Genomic DNA, 18875 nt, shown 5'->3' on the forward strand with positions numbered 1-18875 from the left:
TGTTATAACGACCATCGCACTTGTGCGGAATGTCCCGCTGGATGTTGTATGTGCTATCTTCCCTTATGTGTTATAACTATAGCATCCATGTGGATTTCTCCTTCAGAAGTTGTGCATGTCCTATTGTGTTGTGTGTCTCTAACAGAGTTGGGATTTCATCCCTTCCGACTAGAGACTCACTCCCACCCTCTCTCTCTATTGTGAAAGAACCTTGACACCAGTAACACTAGCACTCACCAAGCACGTAACCTCGTTGTTCAAAAATGAAGCAGAACACTCTCACATGATGACAAGCAATAGCTAAGGCATATCTTTAAGATAATGAGAACCTGGCCATCGTACCAGATGGGACTCCTAAAACAAATGGTGTGAGGTCTAGTTGGGACTTCATACCAGGGAGATCCCTCGATGTTGGCAGGTCCAACACCGTCAACATTTTGGCACTAGAAGGAGGGCCAGATGACAAGTTGAGTCCTCACAATCTATGTTGAATCTTTACACATCTGTCATGGAGTTTGTTACAGTTCACTCTCCGAAATGTCTCTCCAACGGACATATCTTTCATTTCGAGAGGGAGTTCTGGGATGACTTGTCACAAATCACGTATGATGGTGAAGGTGAAGTGGCCTTGCATGAGCACTTAGATGACTTCCATGCACTCATGTAGAAGGTGGAAGGTTTTAATGAAATAGAGGTATGTTCTCTTCTCGCATACATAATTCACAACCACCCATTGTGATGGTGTAGCATACTACCTCATAACTCCGTGCACTGATTCACGTAGTTCAGTGATTTGATTGAATCTGTTTTTCACCATTTTGATCTTGAAGCACTTGATAAAAAATCACTAAAACAATGGAAGGTCGCGCATGAATCACCTATGTATTTTTCACAGTGCTTTTGTCTATTCATGTTTGAAGCTCCAAAAAGTCAGATGAAATTCCAATATCTCATGGACATGTTTGAATATTTCCTTACCAAATCACTATGTCCCAAGATGAAGTTGAATTTCAACCCCCGCTTGGCATACTTTGGTGATGGAGTTGTGCAAATAGAAGCTGACACAGTCACCATCAAAAGTGACTACCCTCATTGCCCTCACCAAATAGCTTCACCACCATAGAGTGATGTGGGATAACATGTGCACATGTCTGTTCAACTGTCACATCCTCCTACCCTCACTACTCTAAATATCTACATAGATTTGGTTGGGAAGCCCATGGGTTGTCATACACACTTGTTACTGCAACCTCCATCTGTTTGTTCTGTTGATACTCCAGATTGCAGTGTCTTGTGTTATATCGTTCTGAACGCTACACCTATTGTGAATGAGGATCAAGCCATCGATGCAGTTGATGTTGAACAACCAGCCTACGTTTTCATTCACGAAGAGTATGACCGAGCATCTGAGCATGAACCCATGGTGAAGGATGACCTCCTTCTCCCTGTGCCTCCTATGCTTTTTCCTGACATTGTCGGTGATTTTTTTATCTATGATTGTTATTGTGTTAATCTATCCATGGATGCATCTACTTCCGATCATTCGCATAACACACCTGATGTCAGTCCATTATTTGATAGCAGAGAGGAAAAATGGATCATTAAAAATTCACTTAATATTTCATGTTCTTTTTCCCCAATATAGCGGGTGAACATTATTACTTCTCATCTACCCCTTTGTATGATTCATCAAATCACGAGGATGCTCACAAACATCCTGAATTCTCTGATCATGATTCTTGTGATCTCTGTACTTCTTCAGCTAATCACGATGCTGATTCACGCATTGTTAATTTGTCTAAGCCATTGGTCTATGATGATCTATCTATTGATGAAGTGGAAAACCCATAGGCTGTCGAGGCACTTTAGCCCGAGTGGATGGTTATGTCAGGCCCTCGTTGTCCTGAGGTTAGTCCCACTTCTGATCAGAAAATTTGTGAAACAACAGAGGCTCCTCATCACTCATTTGTATGCACTGAAGATCAATCCAACACACATATTTTTCTTCCTCCACCAGAATCATATGATCCCATCTCTTATGCACAAGAGGAGAAATTCACATCAAGCACACTTGAAAGGATTAAGTTGTCTATTTTTCTCATGTTTGATTATCTTCCACAGTCAAGAGACTGCATATGTTTATCATCTATGCGTATTGTGTCACAAAACCATGTTAAGTCTACAAAATGTCTATCTTATGCATTCACTCTTTTCTTTTCTATGGATGTTTTACGACTTGCAGCATGTTTGTGTTCACTGTTGTATCTTTTGTGTTTCCTGGTTCGCTTGACTATGCTTCTCGTGAACGATGCCTTCACCAACATGGGCCAGTCAATGCGCTGGTGGCTTCATTGGAAATATGAATTCATATGAATAGGCCTATGCACTATTTAGCGTAGTAGTAGGAGTAGTCTTTCATTCTTTATTTTCTTTGCTTTCTGGTTTGCATGTTTGTTTGCTTGCCTGCTTGGTTTGGTTTTCTTGCTTTTCTTACCTATTTTTCTTTTGCTTTACTTCTAATTTTTGCTTTTTACTTTCTTTGCTTGCTTGTACCTATAGGTTAGCCTATTCTGAAATTGTGTTTGGCTCTCGAGACAAGCTCAACAAATCTAAGAGGATTTGTACAACTATCAACATTTGGTTATCTATATTCCTCTGTCTTTATGACGCACTTGTTGTTTTCAGTCGGTGATGCCTTGATGGAAAATACGTCTGTTCAGAGTGAGTCTTGGTGACAACACAATGCTTTCACTCTAACTAGCACCACCTACTCTAATTGTTATTTTTGGGTTAACCCTTGTTAGCTCAGTCGAGTAGAGTAAGGTGAGGTGGAAACCCTTAACGAGTATGTAAGAAGTATACATAACAGACTTCTCTGAAGGAACAACCTCTTATGCTCTCAATAAGTTGTGATCCCTCTTCTGCCTTTGAAATAAATAAGTACATATGCATAGTTCTTTGAAAAATGAAAATATGAAATCTTTTGAAAAACTGAATAAAGAGAAAGAAGAGAAAGGCTTCCTACGCAGAGAGGTGATGCAAGTAACTCTGTCGGGGTACTGACAAGTCTTACTGGCAGTGAAGTGATGCTTGTGTTCCTGCGTGACTCTGTCAGGGTATTTTCTAGGCCTACTGGCAGTGGAGCAACATGAGAGATGAAACTTAAACTCTCACTATCATATTACTTGTGCACCAATATACCCCTCATCCACAATTGAAACAACTGGGTTGACTTGGATTGGAATGTGTGTTGAACGATCAAGAGAATGGTAGGGACTACATCTTTAAGTCAAGCTCGTGTGAGAACTACGCTAATCAGAGAACCAAACAATACTTTCAGAAGGGTTAGACTAACCTTTCACAAAACAAGGTCCATACAGAGAGCTAGAGTTCTACTAGTGTGGCACCGTGTGTTGTAGTGGCTACAACCACCCTCCAGAATTTTCTCTCGCATGCAAATTTCAGAGCCTACCTCAGATCCTGTGATTGATTATCCTTGGTCACTTGATTAGTAGGATGATGATTTCAAGCACCCCTCCATGATATTAAGAGTTGTTTCTCATCTTCATGTAGCATGTCTCATATTTGGGCACAAGGGTTGTTGTTTTTCATGCAAAGGGGATGTTGTGTTGCTTCAAGGGAATTGTGTGCATATGAGTGGTTGTCATCACATAGACATGTTTCAAATTCACTTCAAGCACTCATATCAAGAAGGTTGTTGCATCAAGAAAAGTATGTCTTATGTATTCTGGATGGTCTACGTTGTGTCACTAAGTGTCGGTGTGTGATCCCATTCAAGTCCTATCAATGATTGCATATGTTCCACTAATCTCACACTTAGCCATTTTCCCAAGCAATCTAGCCTCATCCATCTTCCCGAAACTATGGGTTTTGTTTATGCATCCATCAAGATTCCTCCCTTACCTATTGAAAACCCATAGTGTGCAGAGATAACAACCTTCCTTGCCTGCTAAAACTCTGTAGCCCATAGAGGCCCCAACCAACCATACTCTCTAGAAATGCGTAGAGCAGTCAAGTTGTACTACCCTCAAAAATTGTGCAGAAGTGTCCTCCCGGGAACCATGTCCTACAGCAGTGCTTTGAACCTAAAAAATGCACAGAGTTTTCTAAGTTGTCTTGTTGGTATTGCAAGCAAAGATTGCATAAACGGACCTCCTAAGGCCACATTCGGGTAGCAGCCCTTGTCTGTTGAAATTGTGCAGATCTACCTCCCAGTGACTACAAGAAAAGGTGACATGTTGAAATCGCTTCCAAGGATTTGAGGAGAAGGACCAAGGAACCGAGTAATCGAAAATATCAGGACCACATGCAACTTCATCAGCTGCATGATCATCTTGAGGGTAAGTATGGTAAGTATAGAACATCTTTCAAAGTACACTTGTTACTTGACTTTGCAGGATTGCTTGTCATTGTCATATCACCCTGTCCTTAGTAACATGCATGTGTGCAAACACGAAAAGTCATGTTATGTGTTTCTTCTACATGTCTTGCTTCTTTTTCAATTACTTGACCAATTGTCGTCTTCTGCATGTTGATTTCTATGTAATGCTTGCGACCTCATTTTGGTGATGTTGAAGGTTATGTTTGGGTTGTTTTCACTATGTAAACATCTATCACACTCATACACAATGTTGTATGCACTATTGCACGAGCATCGTCATGGTTTTTCAACGATCTATCATAAGTGTCATGCTTGTCAGTCACACCCTTGGTCACACCTAGTATATGTTGTCTTGATGGTTTGAGGTTTCTTGTTGCCGATTCACGTTGAGTGTGTGTTCGTAAGGTCATGTATGCACAAGTTTAGTTTCTCACACTTAGTCATTCTGCCGAAATTTTGACGACTGTATGACCCTCCAATAGTCAGACATTTGCCGAGCTGCTTTGCATAGTTTTAGGCCTCTGTGAACATGTACTACTGCCCAGAATTGCGCAGAGATTAAGGTTGTCTCCCAAGAAGCCTCCATTGTGGAATACTAAAATCGAGAGGACCGTATGTCATCCAGAACAGTGCAAAAGTTCCTTATTAATCCATCTCAATCTACACTAACTGCAAGAAAATCAACCAACCCTCATGTTGTTCAACCAGAGAGTTTGACTAGGTAGTCACCCTAGGACTCACTCCCCTCAAAAATTGTGCAGAAACTGTAGACCTTGCCTGCTCTTATGATTGAGGAAATTTCACAAACAGGCTGGACAAACATCCATTGCCCATCCTATCTCCCTCTAGAAATTATTCAATTTTTCCAACCAGCCACCCAAACAGCCGGTCAGCTACTCACCCAGAAAACTACGTAGATTTCATGAGCAAGGTGCTTAGCTTCCCAGCATGCCGCTCAATGAAAAATTATGTAGAGGTGTTTAGCAGGTTAACTATTAGGCCCCTATACTACTAGTGTAACCCCTTATTGTTTTTAGTATAACCCACATATTATATTGATGTACCCATGTAGTGCCCATATTGTTACTATTGTACCCCACAGAAGCCCACTATTGTTATTATTGTGCCCTTACATTATTATTGTTATGTCGGCTCTGATTATGTTATGACCCCTTAGACTCCTATATATAGAAAGGTCTTTTCATTCGTATCATCCAAGAATTGTTCATTTATGTAATGTAAAGGAGGTTTCCCCCTCGAAGAGGCTGAATTTTAAAGCGTTGATCTATATTTTCTATCTTTTTCTTGAGCTGGTTTCATAACATTTGGTATCAGAGCTTTGGATTTTAGTGTTTTGCTACTCCAAACAGGTCATCGTGGAATTTTCGCTATAACTTTTTTTTTGCGACGTTTCAGAAGTTGCAAAAAAAACCCATTTGAGAAGAAATTGCGCTGAACCTCAGGTCTGAATTTTAGAGCTTTTTGCGCTACATTTGCGGAGATATGATCTGAGGAATTTGGTCATTTTGCAGACTCCTGAATTACATTCCAAACAGGTGACCTAGGGAAAATCGTCATAACTTTCTCTCTGGGGATCGGATTGAACTTTCATAACAAGGTACAGAAAGAGGGCGGACTGTAATTTCTTGTACGCATTTTTCAGATCCAAAGTTTGAAACAATTACACGTGGCACTTCATACAAGTTCACTCTTCTGGAAAGGTCTATAATCAGGTCATCTTGGGAGATTGTGCATAACTCTTTCTTAGAGAATCCAATTTGGATCAGACTGGTGGCATTGGAAAGAGGACATAGAGGGCTACTATGGGTTGCAATTTAGAACTTAAAGATCCGAAAGTACAGAGTTACAGTCGTTTCAAGGTCGAGCTCCTAAAATCAAGAAAAAGCAAGATGAGGAAGTTTGATGGCAAGGATCCAATGTTGTTTCTCCTAGCGTCCCACAACCTACAAGGGTTACATCACAACGATTGGAAGAAAAAAGAGAAAAGGACTTTGTTACAATTGTGATAGAAAATTCACTAAAGGTCATAAGTGTGCTAAGAAGAAATTATTTTACATAGAATATGAAGAGGAGGAAGAAAAGGATTAAGAAACATCAAAAGAAGAAGATATATGCCAGGACCCCACCCCAGAGAAAGAAGAAATGAATCAGACCATATCTTGTAAAGCATTGGCAAGAATTACCACTCCTCAAACTCTCAAGATAGAAGGACATATCAAGAAGAAAAAGGTGAAAGAAGTGAAAGATCACATCGAGAAAGAAGAAATGAATCCAACCATATCTTGTAATTCATTGTTCGAAATTACCACTCCTCAAACTATCAAGATAGAAGGACATATAAAGAAGAAAAATGTTCAAGAAGTGAAAGATCACATCGAGCATCAAGAAATGAATCTGACCATATCCTGTAAAGGATTGGAAGAAATTACCACTCCTCAAACTCTAGAGATAGAAGGACATATCAAGAAGAAAAAGGTTCAAGCAGTGAAAGATCACATTGAGCATCAACAACAAGTTCTCCAACTTTTAAAGGATAACACCACTTCGGTGCAAAATCAAACGAAACAACAGGTAGATCAACATCCTAGTGAAAAATGCTTTGATGTATGTGATTGGATATTTTTACTGCTACATCTCAAGCAAGCTATTTATGAGAAGGAAATGTTGGCAATACTACATGCACTTAAAAAATGGTGACCTTACCGAATGGGAAGACTCTTCAAGGATGAGGATGTGGAAGCATTGTTTTGTGCTATTTATATTATCCAACCAGATTGGATAAACGAAGCAAGGGATGAATGGAAGAAGTACAAAAAGTACGGCCACTTATTCAAAAGTTGCAAAAGATCCCAATTCAAACAATATTGCCAGAAATTCAAGAGGAAGGAAAAATCATATTGGAACTTGGAGAAGTCACAGAAACAAGAACCCAACAGCTATGAAATCGATCAATTTCAGAGTATCTCATCAAGTGGAAGAACTTACCCACTGAATATTCCACATGGGAGGAAAAGAATTTTATACAGAAGCATCAAGAACTACTCAAGCATTGAGGACAACGTTTTTTGAAGGAGAGGGGCATGTTAGGCCCCTATACTACTAGTGTAACCCCTTATTGTTATTAGTATAACCCACATATTATATTGATGTGCCCATGTAGTGCCCATATTGTTACTATTGTCCCCGATAGAAGCCCACTATTGTTGTTATTGTGGCCTTACATTATTATTGTTATGTCGGCCCTGATTATGTTATGACCCCCTAAACTCCTATATATAGAAAGGAGGTCTTTTCATTTGTATCATCCAAGAATTTTTCATTTATGTAATGTAAAGGAGGTTTCCCCCTCGAAGAGGCTGAATTTTAAGGCGTTGATCTATCTTTTCTATCTTTTTCTTGTGCTGGTTTCATAACATTAACCTCCTAGAAATTGTACAGTTTTTGTCTCCAGCACTCCCATTTCCAGCTCCCTTAAGGAATTACACAATTTTTGCTCCCAAGCCTCTTGCAGCCCACAGCCAACTCCCTCGAGAAATTGTGTAGTTTTTTCTGCCAAGGTCGTCTACTGCCTGCACTGCTTCCCTCCAAAAGTTACATAGATCTGTCCTCCAGTCGAGCCAGATCTCGCAGACAGTCACTGCTGATCCAGATTGTCCTTCTTAGTCTCCTAGTGACCTCTGTGCGTTTTTCACCAGTAGTGCCCTAAGCTCACATCCAAAATTGAAACTTACCTCGCGTAGTTTTGCAAACTTGTCCTCTCTCATGGTCACCTACATCCAAAAGCGAATGACCATGCATCATGGTAGAATAGGAGGTTTATGGATTTGATGTCGTCTCATCCTAATTGATTGCAAACATTGGTACATGAATAGACATGACATGATGACAGACGAGATGAACAAGGAGATTACATGCAAAAGGATGTGTTTGCGAACGGACAAACCAATGATGCATGCAAAGAGATGTGTTCGTGGGCGAGTGAACGAACAAACATGCAAGAAGAACGTTTTAAGAATGGACGGCACATGCGAAGATGTGTTTGCAAATGGGTGAATGAACAAACATGTGAGGATGTGTTCATGGATGGATGAACGAATAAACATGCGAGGAGATATTTTTGCGAAAAGATGAACATGACAAGCGTGCTAAGGTACAAGCAAGGAGAAACATGCACATGCAACATCAAGTGAACTCAATGAACATCGTGGAATCCACACACCTTTCCATGCATATGTGAAGCTATGATACACCAAGAGGACATCCATCACTCAGTAGCAGTGCAACTCGACATGCACACCACCAACAACATGAACATACAAGCACTGTCATGTCCATTCATGTCGGCCACATCACTACTATGGGCCATACTGTTGTAAATCAATGTAATGAAAAGTGGAAGTCCAAGAGACCCACTTTTCATCTAAAGAGTCATGTAAAATTAAAAGTTTATGAAAGTAAAATAGTCATGAGGGAAGTCGAACAGTCACAAGGGCCAGTTTTACCCTTGGATATAAATAGCCCTCATTTGTACATGCAAGGGAATTTTCACCTTGGCTCCTCCCACATAGCCTTGAGAGTCTGTAATATTTTCTTTGAGGTGTGAGTAGTGGCACCAATGCCCCGCCCACGGGGTTAGTGATGTATGTTATATCAATCTATCTTGGAACTTTCACTTAATTCAGAAGCCTGATAACAGGCCGACACGTTTTCACAGGTGTTGTAATTGTTTGTAATATTAATCTTGAACACTTGTAATACATGTTGCTTTAACCTGTGTTAAACAATTGAACTCATCCAAGTGTTCTAATACATATATTGATGAAAATGTGTTGTATAAGTTGTTAACGTCATCTTGCCCATGTTGGTTACCTGCCTAGACATCAGACAAAACATTTCATGTAAACTTTTTATAATGATTGTTGCACTCGCGTGGACTGTCCCATTCGGTGTTGTATGTGTTATATTGCCTTATTTATTGCGACTACCACATTCATGTGGATTTCTCCTTTGGAGGTTGTGCATGTATTGTTGTGTTGTGTGTCTCTAACATAATTGGGACTTCCTCCCTTCTTACTAGAGACTCACTCCCACCCTCTCTCTCTGATGTGAAAGAACCTTGACACAAGTAACACTAGCACTCACCAAGGACACAAACCTTGTTGTTCAAATATGAAGAAGACCACTCTGACATGCTCACAAGCAAGAACTAAGGCATATATTTAAGGTAATGGAAACTGGTCCATCGTACCGGATGGGACTCATACACCAAACAGTGTGAGGTCTAGTTGGGACTTCATACCTGGGATACCCCTTGATGTTGGCGGGTCCAAAACCGTCAAGACCTTCAAAACTTGTTGTGTCATTTTCTATATTTTGATTCTATGTACTGTTGTTATGGCTTCTACAATTTATTGTGGTTATCTTATTTTCATAACTTGTTTCCAAACAATATTTCTATGACATGAGATCCCATAAATCTCGTTTATTATTCTATCTTCTTCCTTCATAATGTTAATGTAAATATTATTATCTTTCTTGAAAATATTCTTGGTACGAAAAGTGTTTTTATGCTTTCACTTGTGATAATTTTCCTTGATTTTGCATACGTATGACATCCAACTTCTTTTAAAGGACAATTGAATCTACTATCTTTTGTAATTTAGCTTCCATACCACCTACTTTCAAGATAATTTTGTCATATTTAAATGTGACATTTTTTGAGTGCAATTAATAATATTGACCTTATAGACTAGGATATTGGCTTGTTTGGTTTCCTTCTTTACTTTCATTTTCTAAAAGTGTTTGTGAGCCCATCCGTGTCCTACTCTTCTTTTTTTTTATGAAGGAAGTTCTCTACACTCTTGTGGTATGACATTCATGTAATTTCCTACACTTGAGAGCTATGAACATTTCATAATCTAAATTCTAGATCCACTAATTTTCCTAATAGGAGATTATTATTTCATCTTGAAGAGCCCAATCTACATCCATATGTACACATATTGTGGCATATGAGTTGTAACACCCCATTTTTGTCACCTTTGAGAATTTTACAAATGTTCCTAGTGTATTTTCCAATCCTTCCAATCCTTCTAATATCTCGTTCTTATCAAATTCATAGGTTAGTGAGTACATCTACATCTATTAAATGGATTCAATAAAGACTTCATGTAGCGAGAACCTTTCAGTCCAATATTTTAAGTGTAAACTAGTTGAATTGAATAAAGCGTAACCTGTAACTACAACTTTGTATATAGTTTCTACATTCGTTTGATATGGGTGTCCAACCATCTCATTAATGCTTCCTTTGATGGCTAGATGCTCAAAAAAAATTCCAACTATCATATGATATTGCATGTATTTAATATGATTACTTATATTTGATGATGCAATTGAATATGTGATATTATCTATGGTATTTGCAAGATACCGATTTTTCATCTTCTGATTTGTTCACTCTTCCTTTCCCTCACATTTTTTTGTATTGTCCTCCACTATGGCCTTCTTGCCCTCCCTTTCCATTCTTTATCCATTTAGGTTGAGCTTGACCCTCCCATCACCACATCTTTCACTATTTTCCCCCCTCTAAGGTATCCTCCCCTAGATCCATCATTGGTCCTTGTGCTACTATCATTACTTACACTAATTGAAGACCCCAATAGATGTCATCCCTTCAAAGCCTTTTGAAAAAACACTAACCCCTACCTGCCCATTGTCTCCCATCAATCCTAATGAAGTACATGTACTACTCAATTGTTAATTAATACACTTAATGGATATTGACATACTTAATTTATGCGAAAAAAAAAAAAAAAAAAAAAATTCTTCTTAATATTTTTTTTCTAAATGTGAAATGACAACTTCATGTTAAACATAAAACAAAATAAAATAAAATGACACATCTCTTTCATACTCTGAGAAGAAAATACCTACAAGACAAATAATAATGTTTGCACTATATTTATGTGTTTATAGCTAACATAATAATGTTTTACTTAAATGTGAATACCATATTATTTTATTTATGGTTGACAAAGAAATGATATTTTTGTTATTAACATATTTTTAGATGTTATATGGCAATTTTTTAAAAAAAATTACATATTCACTTCATACTAGATTGTAAAAAGAGGCTCAATGTAATCATCTCCAAATATCCACTTATATTATTCATGATGTTTTTATAATATCAAATATTATTAAAATTGACACGACCATATAAATTAAACTATTGGTAAACACTTATAGGAATCAATCCACGATAAGTATTTTATTGTTGACCTCTTAATACATCTTAGTTTCCAAGACAAAAAAATCATCAAAATTAAATAAATTATAACTTTATTATTATTATTATAAACTTTAAAAATAATTAACAGATGAGTTAAACATATATCCATTTTAAAAACATGTAAAAATATTATTAATCATGGATATGAAATCCCACTTTGTTATAAATAGTTTTTTTTACAATACCTTAGGCAAATACCATGCCTTGTGAATACTACATGTACAAAAAGCCATAACTCATTTTATATAACACTTGTTCATATAACATTTTTGTTTAACTATCACAACCATATAAATCAAATGATTGGTAAATGCTAATAGGCATGAATCCATAATAAACATCAAAACACTTACTTCATTATGCATCAATTATATATATATATATATATATATATATATATATATATATATATATATATATATATATGGAACAATATTTCTAACCATTATCCTATTTTTCCATGAATATTTGTAGTCAGTAAATAGGGGTTTCTACAATGTCATGGCTAATACCATTTCTTATCAATACTACATGCCTAACAAGCCATAACTCACTTAAAATGACACTTGTTCTTATGTTAAACACTTCTCATCCACTTAATAACTATTGATATTTAAACTAGTGTAGTTCCATCTCAACCATCAATCTACGATGCGCCAAGAGAGATCATCTTGATGTGAAAACCTCTTTTAGAGTACCAAACATGGAAAAAAAAACACCTTAAGAAACTTAATCCTTCTCATGGCTAAGATGGATATATATATATATATATATATATATATATATATATATATATATATATATATATATATATATATATATATATAAATATTTACACACCATGTGTAATTTTTCATTATTTAATTGACGTTTTTAAATGGATAAATGGATGCAAGTAATTTTTCATTATTTAATTGACATTTTAAAATGGATAAATGGATGCAATAGCTTGAAAGTCTTATTAGACACTTGAACTATGTAGACTACACAACTTAAAATTGGGATTTCAACAAATCTTTTGTAGATTTTAGACTAAATAAAGCTTTAAATATAACCAAAATGTAAAATTGCAAGAGTACTTGAAATTTTTTATAATGTTGTAACCACAAAAATTGATTTTTTTTTTAAATTTCGTTATGTAACCTATACATATGCGTAAATGAAATTGAAATATTTTAGGCAATATCGAATTAATATATTTTGTTTAGGGATAACATTGAATATTTTTATTATTATTAATATCTTTTAAATGCTACATATCAAATCCACTTCATTAAACATCTTTATTTTTATTTTATTAAAAAATTTCTGGATTATTTTAGCCCCTCACGCCTCAATAGAAAATGTGCTTTAATGATACATTGTAGACCAATTTAGCTAACCGTCTAAGCTAACAACTTGAGTGGGCTTAATATTAAGAGCATGTGTTTCCTCCCAAGATGTCATAGATTCAATGCCAAAGGGAGGTACAATAGGTATGCCTTCACAAAGTTTAGTACTTAAAAGGAAGTGAGATTATTAATGTTTTATAATGTTTTTAACTAAATCTGACTAAGAAGTATATTCATTTCTATTTTTATTATAGAGCACATTTTTCTTACATGTAGAGATACATATATATTTTTTATGTCAAGAGATATATATTCAAACAATTTATTTAATTTTTATGTTGAAACATTTATAAAAGATATAGAACTTATATTATTTAATATAGGCATCAAAATATTTTCTTTATAAATATTAGAGTGAAAATGCTACATTTTTATCACATTTTTTCATATTGGATTGTAATTTAACAATGACCTAAGTGAACACAATTAGAATGCCATTATTGAAGTTTAATAATAATTTTAAGTAAAACTAATCAAATATGTAGAATCATTTATTTTTTTTATTATAGCTAGCAATGTTAAGTATTTTTTTTAAATTAATTTTTTAAGGGAGATATGTGAACTCCAAATTAATTAATTTTTTGAGGGAGATATGTAAACTCCAAATTGACCACGAATGGAATTACACATCGCTTTCATACTAGGTTGTAAAATGAACCTCTCTGCTCCCCCACCCCTCTCTTTATATGTATTGAATTGTCAATTGAATGTATCATAAATGGTTGGGAGGATTTAGTGTACTACATACCTCTTCCTCAAATGAAGAAAGAAGAGGAAAATCTACTTTCTTCTATATGTATTAAATTACTTTTGTTATTAATATTTTTTAAAATGTTATGTGTATTTTTGTGTATTTGTCTATCTTCCTACCCCTCTCCTTATATATCATGAATGTATATGTTAAATTATATGAAATAAATACATACATCTCCAAAAGGTGGAAAATGAAAATTTTAAAAATATTTAATTTAAATTATTTCATTTTATAAAATTATGTTATTTAATATAGATATTAAATGTTTAAATTCATATTAAATATTCCTAAATTCTTTGTTACTTTTAAAAATAATGTTACCTTTTCCTTCTTTCCTTTACCTATATATTTAATATTTTTGCTAAGACAAATTAAGCGGCTCCCATCAACACTATTTAAACAAATAGCAAAAACATATTTTGTTGTTGTACATACAGACCTAATGGTTAAGAACATGTGTTTGCTCCTAAGAAGTCCAAGTTCAAAACAAGAGGGGTAGAGTATGTATGCCTTCGTAGACTTAACCTCAAATAGTTACAAACAATCCTTTGTCCACTTACAATTTTGTTTTCGGTTTGACTACTATTCAAACCAATAAATCCATTATTCCACAAACAAAAAAATCTCATACACCAACTTTATATATATTACTTTTGCTTACCTAAACTTTTATATATTACTTTTACTTACCTAAACCTTTCTCTCCAATTACAATTTTATTTGGACAGTTTTGTTTGTGATATAACTACTATTCAAACCAACATAGATGAATCGGTGAATGCTTTGTGGAATATCTACACATCACAGGCCCGTGAAGCTCTTCCACAAATTGTAGAAGATTCCAATAAATAGAAAGGCAAACCTTGACTCCATGGGAAAAGGACCAGGAAACCTTGACTCCTTGGGGAAAGGACAAGAAAAGAGATATAGACCATAAGCAGAGTCTTCAGATTTAATTGGTCCGCAAGCGTTGTGCCTTTTTATCAACAAAGGCAACTTGAAACGCATTCCGGATGGAGACACAGAACACGACATTGATGAGGTCCCCGTGCCACCGGACAAATAAAGAGACGCTATCCATGACTAAAAATGTTGAACCAGTCTATAAAAATAAAAACATCCAATCCGATCGTTGTTAATCAAATTTGCATTACACGGTATTCGATGTTAATCAAATTTACATATACGCGGTATCTGATCGTTCTTGATCAACTTGACGCATAAATGGTTAGTAACTTCTTTTTTTTTCTGCGTGGAGATATATTTCGATGTCCTTGGTGGGATTAAAAATAATAATTTATATTCCATATTAGCGTATCGGATTTGATGAAAGATAGATGCAGAGTGCGATGCGAATTATGCCTGCGTGTTTCTTCATTGATCCGCTCAGAAATGCAGTTATTTAAGTTGACCGTTCATTGGAAAAATTCAAAACCTTTTACGTTGAAGAATGTCGTGTAATTTCCTTCAAATTATTTATCAACTAGGTTGGTTATTTATAACAAAAACTATTTTATAATAATAAAATTTTGGGCGTTTGTTTTCTCTGAATTGCTATATTTAAGAGTTTATTTTTCTCAGAGGCATTAAAAGTTTAAGATTCAGAAGCATCTAGAAAGAGTGAAAAGTCGTGTCTATATAAATTATTAGCAGAAGAATAATTTATAGCAGAAGAATAATTTTAGATGGTCTGGTTTTCTTTAAATAATAATAATAAATAAATTAATCTATATTTAACAGTAACATCAAGAGTAGTAATGAGTAAGCCTACCTTCAGCAATAACACTAAGGGAAAACTATAATTTTTTAATATTAATATTTTAAAATATTGTGTTTTTTTCAAACAAAAAACTCATGAATGTTATGCTTTCATTCATAAATAATGAGAAAATTTACATATTTATGTTTCTATTTCCATCAGCATTCCACAAAATATAGCTTATGATACCAAACCTACTCCAGATCCAAAATGCCGAGACTAATACCTCCAGCAAAAAAATACAAAAATACAGATTAAAACATTCCATTAACCTCTTATAACTAAAAACCAGATCAGATTAATAACATTAAATATACAAAAATACAACAAAAAAATAGTTTCCCCGTAACAAAGAAAACTGCTTTGCAAAATTCAAAATGTTCTCCAAATATATTCTTTCCTCGTCATCGTGTGAGTCTGTGTTTTCAAATCATATTTCCTGTGTATCCCTGTATCCATAATACTGTTATATTATTTTCCTGGATAACCTATTTTAAATAGAGAATTGCAATGGTTTTTTAATAATAATATTTTAAAACATTCTATTGGTAACATATTCTCAATAACGAATTAATGAGAATTCTGACCAGAAAACCATCACTTGGAAGCATTAGAACAAGCCGATATTCATAACCACCATAACTATCATATTTTCAATTGAAATAACCACCATCACTCATAAGATTCCAATTACAATAATCGATATGAATTGAACGATCTTTATCCTCCGTAATCAACGGCGCTTTACTCGGTCAATAAAATGAATGATTCAAGGCATCTACTTACGTCCAGTCAATATAAATACAAAGCATCCCATTCACTGTTGTGCAGCAGAGCATTTCTTCCTCCTCCCCTCTCCTCCCACTGTAAAATAATATCGCTTGGTCGATATGGCTGGAGCTGGGCAATCAGCTGTTACATATTCTGCTGTCACCTGCAAGCACCAGCTTCTTCTGTCGATTCCTTTGTTACTGTTGTCTGTAGTCGTATTCCTCCCTTTGATAGAATGCAAACCGTTGAATGGGTTGAGAATAGATCTTGTCCATCAAGATTCAGTACTCTTTCCACATATTACATCCGCTGAGCGTCTGAAGCGAGCAGTTCAACGCAGTTATGAGAGACTTGAAAAACTGCAAATCATATCTGCAGTTACTAATAAATTGCAGCTTGATGATCAAATGAAGGATATCCAGGCTTCAGTAAAGTCAGGAGATGGAGAATTTCTCATGACCATCTCGATTGGAACGCCATCTATATCTTATCCTGCAATTCTGGACACGGGTAGTGACCTAATATGGACGCAGTGCGAGCCCTGCACTGATTGTTATAATCAACCAACTCCAATCTATGATCCTTCCAAATCCTCGACATACAGTCCAGTCCCTTGCGATAACTCCCTGTGTAGTAGCTTTTCTTGCTCTAATGCAGAGTGTCAATACAGCTATGGCTATGGTGACAAATCTTTTACGAAGGGGATGCTTTCATACGAGACCTTTACTCTTTCTTCCCAAATTGTTTCGCATATTGTGTTTGGCTGCGGCCACAATAATTCAGGAATTGCATTCGCACAAGCAAGTGGATTGGTAGGCTTTGGACGAGGCCCTCTTTCCTTGGTCTCTCAGCTCGGTCCATCCATGGGAAACAAGTTTTCTTATTGTCTCGTCTCTTTTAGTTCTTCCGAAACGAGCTCTTTGTTATTAGGCAGCAGCGCTACAATTAATGCCGGTGATGTCAGTTCGACTCCTATTATTCAAAGTACTTCAAATCCAACATACTATTATCTTTCATTGGCAGGAATCAGCGTTAATGACAAATTATTAGCAATTCCTGCTGGTACTTTTGATCTTCAATCTGATGGCTCTGGTGGACTTATCGTAGACTCTGGAACGACTGTCACTTATCTGAAACAGAATGCTTATGATGTTGTGAAGGAAACCTTGAACTCATCGATTAATCTCCCACACGCTGATGGCTCTAGCGTTGGCCTGGACCTCTGCTTCCAACAGGACACCTCAGATTCAAGCTTTCCCACTGTGACATTCCATTTCAAGGGGGCAGATTTTGTTCTTTCCAAAGATAACTACTTAACCGATATTGGCAGTCGCGTGCTGTGCCTTACAATGTTATCGAATGAGGGTATTACTGACCTCTCCATATTTGGGAATCTGCAACAGCAGAATTACCAAATGCTCTATGACAACGGAAAAAACATGCTGTCGTTTGCGCCTGTTGCTTGTGGCAGCCTCTCCAACTAAGCCACCAAGCAGTTTCCTATTGATATCTAAGTATATGTTGCACGTTAGGGTTTGTTTTCTTCTGCTGCCACATGAGGTTCGCCGGGAAGTATATGTTGCACGTTAGGGTTTGTTTTCTTCTGCTGCCACATGAGGTTCGCCACGACCTTGTAATCAGTGTATTACCTTACTCTGTAATAAGCATCAATATACCAATGTCTTCCATGTAGACCCTGCAAGTTGTCATGCAGGTATATAATTAGCTGATTTAATATTTGTTTTATATTTTTTATCTTAGTTTATTGTGGTTAGATTTTATTGGGAGGATATATCATCATCTGATTTAATATTTGTGCTCTAATTTTGATACTAGTTTATGAAGGTGAAATAATTTTCAAATCGAGGTTACTATATTCGCACAAACGAATGCAACTCTAAGTTCAGAATCGCATTTGAAATTTTTCCGGGCGTGGTATGCTAAACTAATCCTTTGATTGGTCGCTGTATGTAAAATTGTGGTCAATCTGACACGCGATCAAAATTTATAGGCAATCCTGAGGTGTTCGGATGACGTTCAATTAAATATTAAAATATACACACAGCATTTTAGTGTTGCGTGCTCCTGAAGGTAGAAATGTCATATGAAATCGGAATTCCATGAACAAATATATTTCTATATAAATGATAAAAACGATAAGTAAGTTTGATAATAATTTTTCTGGTTACTTTGCTGATAAATCGTCATCCACGAGTAGGGATATTTAATCGCTCAATATTAAGATCGATCACAGCCACCAGTAGACCTCATCACCATTTGCTATTTTTCATGTTATATGTATTTACATTATAATGATGAAACGAAACTTTTATGATAACTGCAGAAAATATGTATTTAATAATTACATCATATACATAAAATAAATTTAACCATGTAAAAAGTGTGCAAATATTTTTTTATATTCATTGAAAAGTTTCTTAATTTTTTTGTAGATGATTTTTAATATTTATAACTGTTATGTTGTG

At 35.7% G+C, this 18875-nt stretch overlaps 1 pseudogene; it reads left to right on the forward strand.

Moving 5' to 3' along the window:
- The first annotated feature begins 16459 nt into the window (after nt 1–16459).
- LOC149263796 (aspartic proteinase nepenthesin-2 pseudogene) lies at nt 16460–18115 on the forward strand (annotated as a pseudogene).
- The last annotated feature ends 760 nt before the right edge of the window (nt 18116–18875 follow it).

The sequence above is a fragment of the Pinus tabuliformis genome, chromosome 6 (assembly GCF_031772625.1).
Source record: "Pinus tabuliformis cultivar Carrire ecotype Pingquan chromosome 6, CPIR1, whole genome shotgun sequence".
Classification (NCBI taxonomy): Eukaryota; Viridiplantae; Streptophyta; class Pinopsida; order Pinales; family Pinaceae; genus Pinus; species Pinus tabuliformis.